Here is a 15,102-nt window from a genome sequence, read left to right as displayed (position 1 = left end):
TTCCATCCATGCCAACCACATTTTGCGCATGCTACAAAGTTCTGTTCCCGAGGGGAACCACACCACCTTTTACATACAAAATAACTAAAAGCCCTTAGCGAGGATCAGTCTTTACATAACAGCAAGTAGTTACTTTAAACAAAATTATAGTTGTATACATTAAGTTTTGTTCCCTCCAAATGAGGCAAAGAATTTTACTAATAAAGACAATACATTGCACAGTATTTTATTGAGTTCATTGCCGGGGATTCCGACGTGTCCTGGGGTCCACACAAACACCACAAAATCGCGGGACTGTTCCAGGACATAGATGGACTCCTGAATGGATGCTACCAGAGGGTAGCGAGGGTAGCACTAGCCAATAGCTTGTTGGCTGCTCAATGAGTCAGTACACAGGAGAAATGACTCGCCAGGGCACGAGCAGATGTACTCAAGAGCACGAGATATGGCTGCCAGCTCTGTAGTGAAAACACTACAGCCAACTGGCAAAGAGTGCTGCTCAATATGTCCTCCATGAACATATGCAAAGCCTAGGTGACCATCAGCCATTGAGCCATCAGTGTACACACACACACACACACACACACACACACACACACACACACACACACACACACACACACACACACACACTTTTTTTGTTAGGGTTTTAGGGCGCAAAACTGCTACGGTCATTAGTGCCTGGTCTGTGACTTAAAAAAAACTAAACTGGAAACCAGCAGCAATGGGAACAAAACTCAAAAAATTGGAGAAACTAAAAAACAGAAGGAAAGCTTTAAAAAACCACTATAGAATGGGGTTGGTTGTCCCCAAAAAGAGCTTCAAATGACTGACATCATCTCACTGGCACTAATAAACTCGAGAACGCGATCGGCTGAGCACGTATCATCTGCTAAAATGGAAGATATAACAGGCGACAGCTGTAGACGGGCGCGTAACGGAGTAAAATAGGGGCACTGAAGTAAAAGGTGTCTTACCGTCCACAGCTGAGAGCAGTGGGGATAGAGTGGGGGAGGATCACCACTTAAAAGATGTCGATGTCTAAAAAGACAGTGCCCTATCTGGAATCTAGTTAAAATTACCTCCTCCCGATGACGGGTTCGGGGGGAAGAGGTTCAAGCACAGGGAAGAGCTTTCACGTCCCGCAATTTATTATTGGGAAGTGTCGACCAATGTGCGTGCCATAAAAAAAGCAACACAACGACATAAAACACTCCGTAGATTGGCGAAAGGAATCGTGCGAATAGCTGGCTGAAGAAGAGAGACTGCTGCCTTGGCCGCTATATCGGCTGCCTCATTTCCACAGATACCAACGTGTCCTGGGATCAACGCCACAGAGACGCCCCCCACGTGGAAGCAGTCCTGAGTCCGGTGGACCAGAGGGTGGACAGGATAGAGAGCTTGGAGACTGAGGAGAGAGCTGAGAGAATCTGAACAGATAACATACTGTATCCGCTGATGGCGACGGACGTATTGGACAGCCTGGAGAACAGCGTAAAGCTCCACAGTATAAACCGAACACTGGCCAGGAAGCCTAAATCGATTTGGGGTGTCGCGAACAGTATAGGCACTCCCAACACCTAACGATGTTTTTGAGCCATCAGTATAAATAAATGTGGCATCCTTCATTTGTGCGCATAGAGCAGCAAATGCCTGACGATAAACAAGTGAAGGGGTACCATCCTTGGGAAACTGACAAAGGTCATGGAGCAGGCAGGTCCGGGGACGGAGCCAAGGCGGTGCTGTACCCCAAGTGGTCAAGAAAGTTTTAGGAAAGCGGAAGGAAAGAGAATGGAGCAGTTGACGGAAGCGAACTCCCGGTGGTAGTAGGGAGGAAGGGCAGCCTGCATACCCTAAATCCAAGAAGGTGTCGAAAAAAATGTCATGGGCCGGATTTGGAGGCATGGAAGACAGATGGCTAGCATAACGACTCAGAAGGACAGCTCGCCGATTGGACAGCGGAGGTTCAGCAGTCTCAGCATAAAGGCTTTCCACAGGGCTGGTGTAAAAAGCTCCAGACACTAAACGTAATCCACGGTGGTGGATAGAGTCGAGACGATGAAGAATAGACGGCCAAGCAGAGGAGTAAACTATGCTTCCATAGTCCAATTTCGATCGCACTAAGGAGCGATAGAGGCGGAGGAGGACCACTCTGTCCGCTCCCCAGGAGGTACCATTCAGGACACTCAGGGTGTTGAGGGATCACAGACAGCGAGCTGAAAGACAGGAAATGTGGGAGGACCAGCACAGTTTTCTGCCAAACATAAAACCCAAGAATTTAGAGACATCCGAAAATGGAAGGTTGACAGGTCCTAGATGTAAGGAAGGTGGAAGAAACTCCGTACGACGCCAAAAATTAGCACAAACGGTCTTACTGGGAGAAAAGCAGAAGCCGGTTTTGTTGCTCCAAGATTGGAGGCGATCAAGACTTCCTTTAAGATGTCGTTCAAGAAGGCTGGTCCGTTGAGAGCTGTAGTAGATCGCAAAATCGCCCACAAAGAGGGAGCCCGAGACATCAGGAAGGAGACAATCCATAATGGGATTTATGGCAATGGCAAACAGTACAACACTTAGCACAGAGCCCTGGGGTACCCTGTTTTCTTGGGAGAAAGTACGGGAGAGAGTAGTGTTCACCCACACTAAATGTGCGCTCTGCCGTAAATTCGTGAAGAAAAAGGGGCAGCCCACCTCGAAAGCCCGAAGAGAACAGTGTGCGGAGGATGCCTGTCCTCCAACAGGTATCTTATGCTCTCTCCAGATCAACAAATATTGCTACCGTTTGGCGTTTCCGGAGAAAATTGTTCATTATATAAGTGGAGAGGGAAACAAGATGGTCAACTGCAGAACGATGCTTTTGGAAACCGCATTGGGCAGGTGTTAAAAGACTCCAGCCACCAAGCTAAACGGCAATTCACCATACACTCCAAAACCTTACATACACTAGCCGTGAGAGAAATAGGGCGATAGCTAGAGGGGAAATGTTTGTCCTTTCCAGGTTTCTGAACAGGAACGACGATAGCTTCCCGCCACCGTCTGGGAAAAGTACTGTCGGTCCAAATTCGATTATAAAGGCGAAGGAGGTAACGCAGACTATGGTATGATAAATGCAGCAACATTTGGATGTGGATACCATCCGGTCCTGGGGCGGAGGAGCGAGAAGAAGAGAGTGCGTGTTAGAGTTCCCGCATGGAGAAAACGGTATTGTAGCTTTCGCGATTGTGAGAGGAGAAAGCAAGAGGTCACACTTCCGCTGCACGTTTCTTCGGGAGAAACGCTGGCGGGTAATTTGAAGAGCTTGAAATCTCAGCAAAGTGTTCACCCAATGAGTTAGAAATTGCGACGGGTCCACTAATGTATCATGCTCGACAGTGAGCCCAGAGACCAGGGTAAACTAGGCGCACCAAATAACTGTCGAATCCGACTCCAAACTTCTGAGCAGGGAGTGCAGGTGTTAAATGAGCTAGTAAAGAAGTCCCAGCTTGCCTTCTTGCTATCGCGGATGACGCAACGGCATCGCGCACGGAACTGCTTATAGCGGATACAGTTGGCCAATGTAGGATGGTGTCTGAAAACGCGAAGAGCACGCTGCCGTTCACGTATTGCATCACGGCATGCCTCGTTCCACCAAGGAACTCGAGGGCACCGGGGCAATTCGGAGGTGCGAGGTATTGAACATTCTGCAGCTGAAAGAATGATGTCTGTAATATGAGAGACCTCATTGTCGACGCTAGGAAAGTGACAGTCATAGAATGTGGCTAGAGACGAAAAAAGTGTCCAATCGGCTTGGGCAAACTTCCAGTGTACGGGTGCATATATGGCAGGTGTGGCTGCAATCGAAGGACACATGGAAAGTGGTCACTCGAGTGTGTATCAGCAACAGCGAACCATTCGAAGCGCCGAGCTAGCGGAACAGTACCGACCGAAAGGTCCAAATGAGAAAAATTTGTCATGGAGGCAGACAGAAATGTAGGGTCCCCAGTGCTGAGGAAAACAAGATCCGCTTGGTGGAAGACTTCTACCAATAGTGAGCCACGCGGACAAGGATGTGGAGATCCCCAAAGCGGGTGGTGGGCATTGAAGTCCCCAACCAGCAAATAGGGGGGTGGAAGCTGACCAAGAAGATGAAGGAGATCAGCTCGTGCCATTGGTGTGGATGATGGAATGTATACAGTACAAAGAGAGAAGGTGTATCCAGAAAGGGAAAGACAGACAGCGACAGCTTGGAAGGAAGTGTTTAAGGGGATTGGGTGATAATGGAGAGTATCATGGAGAAGAATCACGAGTCTTCCATGTGCTGGAGTGCCTTCAACAGAGGGGAGATCAAATCGGACTGACTGAAAATGGGGGAAAACAAAGCGGTCGTGATGACGCAGCTTTGTTTCCTGAAGACAAAAGATGACCGGCGAGTAGGATCGTAAGAAGATCGACAATTCATCCCCATTGGCTCGAAGGCGGCATATATTCCAATGGATAATGGACATAGGGTGGACAGAAAATGGAAGAATGTTACCGAGGTTGCCCTCAACTCAACGACAGCTCAGAGCTTGCGACTGACAGTGTGGAACGGCAGTCAGCCAAAGGCAGAAGATGCTGATCCATAGGTTGTCCAGGAGCAGCTCCTGCCACCAGCGATCGGCCGCCAGCAGTGCGCCTCGGCGACACAGAAGACGGCCGAGGGCGGCTACCGCCAGGTGGTGCTGTAGATGAGACATGCCGTGGCGGAGAAGGAGAGGAACTGGGTTTCTTATTAGCCTTCTTGGGAACAGGATGTTTAGATGAAGGAGGAACTGATGGTTGTGAATTTGGGGTACGCAAAAAATCTTCACGTGTAAGCTCTTTTTGGGAAGTCCGGGGGTACGTAAAAAATCTTCACGTGTAAGCTCTTTTTGGGAAGTCCGGGTGTCTGACTTTTGGGCTCGAGATTTAGCAGAACCCGATGAAGGATGAGCCTTAGAGTGAGCAGGCAAAAGTGGGGAGGTTGAACGGGTGATCTTTGCGCTGGCCGATCTGACGACTGTGGCACTAAAGGTGAGATCACAAGTCTGCGTGGCCACCTCCTTTGTTGGCTGAGGAGAGGCAAGGACAGTGCTGTATTTAACTGTGAGGCACAGTGGGCTTTTGACTGGCAAATAATTTTCGAGCAGCAAAGGTCGACACCTTTTCCATCACTCTGATTTCCTGAATGAGCTTTTCATCTTTAAAAATGGGGCAAACCCGAGAGGAAGCAGCGTGGTCACCCATACAATTGATGGAATGAGGGGATGGAGGTGGACAAGCACCCTCATGGGCATCCTTGCCACACGTAACACATGTGGCCGGATTGGACACCGATGGCAACGCGTAGGGTTTGGGTTGTAAGGGCGAACGGAAATTATCTCATAGCCCGCTTTGATGTTTGACGGGAGTTGAACTCTTTCAAATGTCAAGAAGACAGTACGGGTTGGAACGACGTTCATGTCAACCCTTTTCATAACTCTATGAACAGCCGCTACGCCGTGGTCAGACAGGTAGTGTTGAATTTCCTCGTCAGATAATCCGTCGAGGGAGAGGGTATAAACGACTCCACGTGAGGAATTCAAAGTGCGGTGCGGTGTGCTTCCACCCAGACAGGGAAGGTGTGTAGCAGTGAAGTACGCAGCAATTTTTGGGCCTGGAGGGCACCGACTGTTTCCAACAACAAGGTGCCATTTCGTAATCTGGAACAAGACTTTACAGGACCTGCAACTGCGTCGACACCTTTCTGAATAATGAGAGGCTTGACCGTGGAGAGGTCGTGACCGTCAGACCGAGAAACAACAAGGAACTGTGGCAACGATGGAAGAACTGTCTGTGGCTGAGACTCATTGAACTTACGCTTGTGAGCAGACATAGTGGAAGACGAGGAAACCATTACGGAAGTATCCCCCATGATTACCGGCGTCTCCGATGGCGTGCTCCTCCCTTGTGGGGGCCCTCTCTGAGGGCACTCCCGCCTTAGGTGATTGTTCACACCTCAGGTCACACCTCCCGAGAAACGGACCGAGGGACCAACCGGCACTTTCGGAAGGTATCAGCTCGGGTAATCACCCGTTCCTGGTCCTGGCCATTACCAGGGGGTACGTATGTGTCCTACTTGTCTACCCGGGGCGGGGAATTACGCGTTACCCCGTCACCGGCTACACATGGAAATGCATGGGTTGGCCTTCAGACACGCACAGGGAGGAAAAAAGAGAAATGGAAAAACAAAGAACAGGAAAGGAAAGAAGAGAGGTCTCAAACGCTGCAGTGGAGAAAGGGTAAAGAGAAGAGGTAAGGAAAAGAGAAGGACAAAGGAAGGATGAAGACTTGCAAGCAGAGAAAGGGAAGAATGTGTTACATTTTCGAGCGTCCATCTCCGGACATAGGTACAAAACATACTCCCAAAGGGGGAGAAAGGGAAGGAAAGAGGCGGTGGTGGGGGGGGGGGGGGGGGGGGCGCAAGATGGGGGATGGGGAAGGATGTGGAAAAGGGAGGTATGCAGCCCGGAAAGGAAGGAGTGCCACATTAGCTCGCGGTCCCGTGCTCGCTATGCATGTATCCACAAGAGAGTTGTGGACCCCCTGGGGGGGAGCTGTCAGTGCAAACCACTTCAGAGCCCCAGAAAACGTCAAGAATCGAGATGAAGTGACAGCGGAGAGTGGCGGGGTTAACGGAGTCCTTAGGGCCACGCAAAAGGTCCAGACGAAGCTGCGGCCAAGGTGTACACCATGGAGGCGTAGGTAAATGGACCACAAGTAGAGGCCGTAAAGGAAAGTACTCCAGTTCGGAGAGTAGGGACCACACGCGAACCGCAATCGTTAGCCCCGATCTGGGCCGCCAGTGCGAGAGATGAGAATGCTACGGGTGGGAAAAGGAGACAGTAATTCGGATGCTGAGGGGAACTATGAATGTGTGCTGCGTAACTGGCAAGCAGTTGTGTACGTCTGATCTGCAGTGGAGGGACACCAGCCTCCAATAGTAAGCTGGTCACTGGACTTGTCCTAAAAGCTTCTGTCGCTAATCGAACCCCACAGTGGTCACAGGGTCGAGTAAATGCAATGCTGAATGTGCTGCTGAACCATAAACCACACTCCCATAGTCAATTCAGCATTGGACAAGGGCTCTGTAGAGCTGCAGCAGCATACAGCTATCTGCACCCCAATTGGTTCGCTCAGGCAATGGAGGGCATTGATGTGCTGCCAGCACTTTTGCTTAAGCTGACGAAGACGAAGGAGCCAAGTCCATCGAGCATCTAAAACCAGTCCTAAGAATCGATATGTCTCCACTACAGTGAGTATCATCGTGAAGGTAAAGTGTGAGTTCTGGATGAACAGTACGACGCTGACAGAAGTGCATGACACATTACTTTGCGGCTGAAAACAAAGCCATGGGCTAGCCCATGACTGTGCCTTGTGGATGGCTCCCTGGAGGCACTGCTCAGCAACACCAGTACTGTAGCAGCAGTAAGAAACGCAGAAGTAGTCTACATACAGAGAAGGGGAGACACAGGGCCCGACAGCTGCTGCTAGACCGTTAATGGCCACTAAAAATACAGACACACTCAATACAGAGCCCTGAGGGACTCCATTTTCCTGGATATGGATGGAAATATGGGAGTCACCAACTTGGACACGGAAAGTACGGAGCGACAGGAAGCTTTGAATAAACTCACTATTTGTGGTAACACCAGGGACAGCTGTTGGGGCCTGGTACTCAAAGATGTTTTATCTTTGCCTAGACTTGGGAAGGTGCCGTGTGGCACCCAATGGTGGAGACTTATCTCTCCGAACACTTCTTTCATTGTTTGATAAGGTAGTGAACACGGTCACAGAGCCATTTAAAGGCTATGATGTGCTCCAGGTAAGCAGCACATCATAGCCTTTAAACGGCTCTGACCTCTCCAGGCAAGGGTGCCGCTTATGCCGCTGCAGAGCTCGCCGATGCTCCTTGATTGCTTCAGCGATTCCAGTGTCCACCAATGGACTGCCTTACAGCTCGGGCACCCTCAAGAGTGAGGGATCGCATTTGCTGCCGCAGAAACAATTGTGCTAGTCACCTGCTCAACTATCACATCGATGTTACCGTGTGGGGGAGATTCAGCAGTGACAGCAGAGGTGAAAGTTTCCCAGTCAGCCTTGTTCAAAGCCCATCGGGGCAGGTGTCCGTGCGCCTGACGCTGGGGCAGTGACAGGAAGATGGGGAAGTGGTCACTACCATACAGGTAGTCATGTGCTGTTCAGTAGATAGATGGGAGAAGTCCTGGGCTGCAAACTGATACATCTGTGGCCGATTAACTACCATAAGCCACACTGAAAAGTGTGGCAGCCCCAGTATTTAAGAAGCAGAGGTCGAATTGCGACAGTAAAGTTTCGACATCTCTGCCTTGGCCAGTAAGCATGGTACCACCCCCACAAAAGGTTATGGGTGTTAAAATCTCCCAGAAGTAGGAAAGGTTTAAGGAGTTGAGCAATAGGTGGAGCTAATACATTCAGGGGTACTGCACCATCTGGAGGAAGATATACATTGCAGACAGTTATTTCCTGCATCGTCGTCATTCCGACAGCCACAGCTTCAAGAGGAGTTTGAAGGGTCATATTCACTACAGACCGAGTTTAGGACATAAACGCGAACTCCATCTGACACTATTATAGTCGCTACGGTTCCCGTACTATCCCTTATAGCCGCAGAGGGCAGGGGTCGACATTGCTGGGAACCAGGTTTCCTGGAGGACAATGCAGATAGCAGGTGTAAAGCTTAACAGTTGCCATAGCTCAGCCAGATGGTGGAAAAAACCACCGCAATTTCACTGGTGGATGATATCTTGAGTCTGGGAAAGCATGGAACATTCAATGAGGCAGTTTATGCCTCAGAGTCACCCGCTGCCACCGATTTATTGACCAAGCAGTCTATATCCATTGTGTCTGAGGGTCTGGTGAGATCGAGGTCCTCAGCAGACGCCAAAATCCCCACCCCATCCTCAGCCGCAGAGCTTGTAGGTAGCGGTGGTGTGGGTGCCACTGCAATTTCCTTGGTCTTAGGGGTTTTCTTTTTGGATTTCTCTCACTGCTCCTTGGGTTTCCCTGGCTGGGAGGACTTCACTGGCTCAGTCTCTGGGACTGAGGATGAGCGTGAAGCCCTACGACCAGCTGCTTTTCAGCTCTTCTGCCACTGGCGGGTGTTGTCTTTCCCACTAGAAGAAACCTGGGAAGGGAGTGCCCCAACTAGCGAGAGAAGCCAAAGAAGACATACACTTCTCTGTCTTAGAAGTGGGGACGGATGTCCCCGATGGTTGGGGGGGGGGGGGGGGGGGGGGTTGCTCCTGAAGTAGGTGGTGCAGGAACAACAGGGAGGGAAATGCCCACCACCATCAAGGGGGCAGGTGTAGTCTTCCAGCTCTGAGAGGTGACCTGAGTGGGCAGAGCTGATGGTGTCAGAACTGTTGTAGCGGTGGTGTAAGACGGTGTCATATGCACAGGATGCAGGTCTTCAAATTTTCTCTTAGCCTCAGTGTAGGTCAGTCTGTCCAGGGTCTTGTACGTCTGGATTTTCTTTTCTTTCTGGAGAATCTTGCAGTCAGAAGAGCAAGGCAAATGGTGTTCTCCGCAGTTGACACAGATGGGAGGCGGGGCACATGGAGTATTGGGATGTGATGGGCGTCTGTAATCTCTGAATGTGACGCTGGAAGTACAGTCAGAAGACATAAGGCCGAAGTTCCAGCACTTAAAGCACCGCATCGGGGGAGGGATATAGGGCTTCACATCGCAGTGGCAGACCATCACCTTGACCTTCTCGAGCAATGTATCACCCTCAAAAGCCAAGATGAAGGCACTGGTGGCAACCTTATTACCCTTTGGACACCGGTGCACACACCGGACGAAATGTAGACCTCGCTGCTCTAAATTGGAGTGCAGTTCATCATCGGACTGCAAAAGAAGGCCTCTGTGAAATATGATACCCTGGACCATATTTAAGCTCTTATAGGGCGTGATGGTTCCAGAAACATCCCCCAGCTTGTCACAAGCGAGTAACTCCCATGACTGGGCAGAGGATGCTACTTTGATCAAGACTGACCCAGATCTCATTTTGAACAAGCTCTCCACCTCACCGAACATGTCCTCTAAACGCTCAACAAAAAACTGATGCTTCATCGTCATGAAAGATTCCCATCATCAGCCCCAGGCCGAATAAGATCCGCTACCATCCTTAGCCTGACGTTCCTCCAATGGTGTGGCCAGGGAGGGGAACGATTTGGGGGTCTTACTTCTGTGCGTTGAATTGAGCTCGTGATTGCTTTGAAACAGCTGGTGTTTCACCAACAGCAAGAGATGATGGACTCCGCTTCATCGCGTGTCATCTGCCCTGATGCCACCCACTCCCACCAGGGGCCCTCCCCATGGGCACCACCCAGCCACAGCAAAGGCCACCTGGCAGGACGGCCATTGCTGGGAGTCCCGATGTCCCAGGGGGATGGGCATCTACCCCTTGGCATATATGGGGAGTTAACGGCACAGGCATTAGCAGAGCAATCCCTGTGTGGTCAGGGGGGCTACAACCAACAGAGCACATGGTGGCCCCACCACAACGGACTGGCTACCGTGTCAGATATCAGGTGCAAAGAAGTCCATGGTCATTGTCGATGCAGAAATCGACACTGCATAGCGCACGGTGGAAAACGTATTCAGGAAGGTGTCCTCGCCCAAGAGATGGAGAATGTGCAGGACTGCAATGCAATGACTAGAAAGTGGGCTAAGGATCTCAATGCACAATGGACACAATGCACCTTGTAAAGTGCCCTTCCCCAATTGGCTTGCTCTCCAGGAAAATTTTGAAGAATGGATGTCAAACCATACAGGGGAGCATCACCTAAATGATGATGATGATGATGATGAGTTGGGTTGAGGGGGCACTCAACATCACAGTCACCAGCGCCCTGACGAAAAATCAACATGAAATCTCATGGGTGGGGACGAAGGCTCTCGCCACATACAGAGCAGTTTATAACGTACTAAAATCTGCCGCCCTTCCTCACCAGTTTAGGGATGATGCCTAATAGTTCACAAAATTTCACCACTCTTAACACTGGTATCAGTATCTGCGATAATGGTAGGCAGATCTCGAGCGAGACCAAGGGCTGCTCTATATCAGTATACAGGACACACGTAGCCACAATATGCTGAAATGAAAGCGGCACGCCACAAACTTCACAGAAAGGTGGATCCTCCCCCCAGACAAGGAAGCTGTGTGTGAAAAAGCTATGCCCGATGCGCAGTCTGGTAAACAAAACCTCCTTCCAGCGACGAGGCTGACACGAAGTCTGCCAAGCTTTTGTGGTTGGCTTGAGTGACCGCAGTTTGTTGTTTGACACCTGCAACCGTTCAGTCTCCCACTGACATGATGCATCTGTAAGAAAATGAGATAATGGCATGCAACAGGATGGGACATTGATGGACAGCACCATCCCAACACGCTTCCTTGGCAGCTTTATCAGCCGTGTCATTACCCCGTATCCTAACGTGGCCAGGTACCCAGCAAAAGATCACCACCTTGCCATGGCGTTGGAGCCGCTGTAAGCAGTCATGGATCAGCTGAGTCAGCAGGCCTACCAGATACATTTGGTGAAGCACTTTCAGTGCACTAAGAGTCAGAACAGACAAGAAAACTCTTGTACGTTGATGTCTGTGAACCCTCTCCAGTGTCATTAGAATGCCATATAACTCTGCATCATAATTTGTAAATTGTTCGGGACCATCACATAAAGGCCGAAACGTGTGAAACTCCTTTTAGTCGCGTCATACGACAGGCAGCAATACCTCGGGCCTATTCTAACCCCCGGACCAGCAGGGGTGGGGGGTTGCTCTGAGGTAAGGTAGGTATGTCAATGTCTGCTATCAGTGACAGTAGTAGATTCCATTGCATAAGACAGCAGTGTTGCTACTATTTAAGTTCCAACCTATATTTTTGTTAAGTAATTACAAATCCAAGTTAGCTGGCAGGCTGTAACAGTCCCTCACTCTGCATTCCTCCTCAAACTGCATAAACAAACAGCTGACATAGTGATAGTTTGTGCCTTCTCAGGTTAGTTTACAGAACACACGAAATACTGAGGCCAGAATACCAAATGTTTTCTCACAACCACCCTGGCGATAGACAGTCGATAGTTAAAGATTCCCTTATTTGATCCCTGGTTGTACTTCCCTGGAAAGGGCTTCATGTTGTTTTCTTGCAATGGAAAGGCTTCATTTGCCCTGAATGCAGAAGGTCATGGCTTTGTCCCTCCAGGTAAACATTCCCGTGGCAAGTTTAGTTTTCTTCTCTGTCTTAACTCCACTTCTAAATGCATTATTAAAAACACCTCCATCTGAAATTCTGCCTTGGCAGCCAATATCTGCACATAAGAGGTTGTAACTTGCATGAACAATAACAAGTAACACAATGCAAAATGTCTTAATAATTGTAATATTCACTTCCACTAGCAGCAAGGCACTGTAGAACAATAAGCTTACCATCCACAGATGCCATATGATAGGGGTCAGGTAGAGTGGCTAAACACAGTTTCTGTTGCACACCATTCATCTTGAGTCGCTGGCATCTGAAACCAGTAAATTTTTGACTTTAGGTTCCACATGAGGTACCTTAAACTGCAGCAGCAGGAGAAACAGAGGAAGCTGCAAAGAAAGACAGCAAAAGAACAGCATTAACACCACAAAAATGGGTGAAGTGTGGAGGGACTTCGAGGTTTTTTTTTTTTTTTTTTTTTTTTTTTTTTGTTTTAGGGCGCACAACTTCAATGGTCATTAGCGCCCAGACTACGTTAGGAATGCACCACGAGGTACAAGTTTACAACAGCACAGATTGACAGGCACAGGATTTAAAAAAAAAAAAGCATAATCAAATGTCCTTAGACATGTTTGTCAAGGTGATAAAACGAAGAACGCGAGCAGCTGCTCCTGGGTCATCCGCTAAAATGGCATCTAGAGTACATGGCAGGCCAAGATCAAGACGCAATGTATTAAAATCCGGACAGGACGTTAAAATGTGGCGGACCGTCAGCAATTGCCCACATGGGCAGAACGGCGCCGGCGCAGCCGTCAGCAGATGGCGATGGCTGAACCGGCAGTGTCCAATGCGTAACCGGGCCAAAACAACCTCCTCCCGCCGAGAAGGGCGTGAGGAGGACGTCCAAGCCGCGGGAAGAGGTTTCAAGTCCCGAAGCTTGTTGTCTGTAAGTGCAGCCCAATCGGCATGCCACAGCGATAAAATGCGCCGACAAATTACCCTGCTACAATCTGATGAAGGGACACAACAGGAAGCTGTCCGAGGCTGGAGGACCGCAGCCTTGGTCGCGGCATCTGCAGCTTCGTTCCCAGGGATACCGAAATGGCCAGGAACCCACATAAAGCTAACCGGAGAACCGTCGTCCACCAGCTGCTGAAGAGAGCGTTGGATCCAGCGCACGAAAGGGTGAACCGGATACGGATCACCGAGCCTCTGGATGGCGCTCAGGGAATCAGAGCAGATGACATAAGCAGAATGTCGGTGGCGGCAGATGTAAAGAACAGCCTGGTAGAGGGCAAAGAGCTCAGCTGTGAAGACCGAACAATGGCCATGGAGCCGGTATTTGAAACTTTGTGCCCCGACAATAAAAGAACACCCGACCCCGTCATTCGTCTTTGAGCGATCTGTATAAATAAAGGTCATATTAATGAACTTCGACAAAACGGGAGTGGTATACCGAACCGGGGGTAACCTCCTTTGGGAGCGAGCTGAGGTCAAAGTGAACGCGAACCTGAGCCTGGAGCCAAGGTGGCGTGTGGCTCTCGCCCACTCGAAAGGTTGCAGGGAGTAAAAAAATCAAGGTGTTGAAGGAGGCGACGAAAGCGAACTCCAGCGGGTAGCAGGACAGAGACATACAACCCGTATTGACGGTCGAGCGAGTCGTCAAAAAAGGAACGATAAGACGGGTGGTCGGGCATTGACAGTAGCCGACAGGCATACCGACAAAGCAGTATATCGCGCCGGTAGGGCAGTGGCAATTCACCGGCTTCAGCATGAAGACTCTCGACGGGACTAGTATAAAACGCTCCGATCGCAAGACGTAAACCCCGATGTTGTATGGAGTTGAGGCGGGGTAAGATGGACGGCCGTGCAGAGGAGTAGACGAAGCTCCCATAATTCAGCTTGGTGCGGACGATCGACTGATATAGGCGAAGTAGGACGGTTCGATCCGCTCCCCACAACATACCACTGAGAACACGGAGGCCATTTAGAGAACGGGTACAACAGGCAGCCAAATATGACACATGTGGAGACCCGCTAAGTTTCCTGTCAAATGTAAGACCTAAAAATTTTGTTGTCTCCACGAATGGGAGAGCAACGGGACCGAGTCGTAAGGACGGTGGGAGAAACTCTTTGTAGCGCCAGAAGTTAATACAGACAGTCTTCTCGGCAGAAAAACGGAAGCCATTGGCGACACTCCAGGAGTAAAGACGGTCAAGAGAACGCTGAAGACAGCGCTCCAGGAAACATGTACGCTGCGCGCTGCAATAGAGGGTAAAATCGTCCACGAAAAGGGAGCCTGATACATCAGCTGGGAGGCAATCCATTATTGGATTGATCGCTATGGTGAAGAGAGTGACGCTCAAAACTGAGCCCAGTGGCACCCCATTCTCCTGGCGAAAGGTGTCTGACAGGACAGAACCCACACGTACCCTGAACTGTCGATCCATTAAAAAGGAATGAATAAAAAGAGGGAGGCGACTGCGAAGGCCCCATGTATGCATGGTGCGGAGAATGCCCGCCCTCCAACAGGTGTCATAAGCCTTCTCCAAATTAAAGAACACAGCCACGGTCGGGTGCTTCCACAAGAAGTTATTCGTAATGAAGGTCGACAAGGTAACCAGATGCTCAACAGCAGTGCGGCGCCTACGAAATCCACATTGTACATTGGTAAGTAGGCGTTCGAGATTCGAGCAGCCAAACCAAACGAGAGTGAACCATTCGCTCCATCACCTTACAGACAACTGGTAAGCGAGATGGGTCGATAACTGGAAGGCAAGTGCTTGTCTTTCCCCGGCTTAAGAATCGGTACAACAATAGACTCGCAC

At 49.9% G+C, this 15,102-nt stretch overlaps 1 protein-coding gene across 1 annotated transcript in view; it reads right to left on the bottom strand.

Moving 5' to 3' along the window:
• Positions 1-12,518: 12,518 nt before the first annotated feature.
• LOC124613905 overlaps positions 12,519-15,102 on the bottom strand; it is a 48,609-nt gene continuing 46,025 nt past the window's right edge. The window contains exon 3 of the transcript XR_006979651.1: positions 12,519-12,587. The gene's annotated coding sequence lies outside the window, so the exon portion shown is untranslated. The remainder of the gene's footprint in view (positions 12,588-15,102) is intronic.

Source organism: Schistocerca americana, chromosome 4, assembly GCF_021461395.2.
Source record: "Schistocerca americana isolate TAMUIC-IGC-003095 chromosome 4, iqSchAmer2.1, whole genome shotgun sequence".
In the NCBI taxonomy this organism is placed as follows: domain Eukaryota; kingdom Metazoa; phylum Arthropoda; class Insecta; order Orthoptera; family Acrididae; genus Schistocerca; species Schistocerca americana.
Note: the sequence above shows the minus strand (reverse complement) of the source record. Positions and strands in the feature narration are given on the sequence as shown.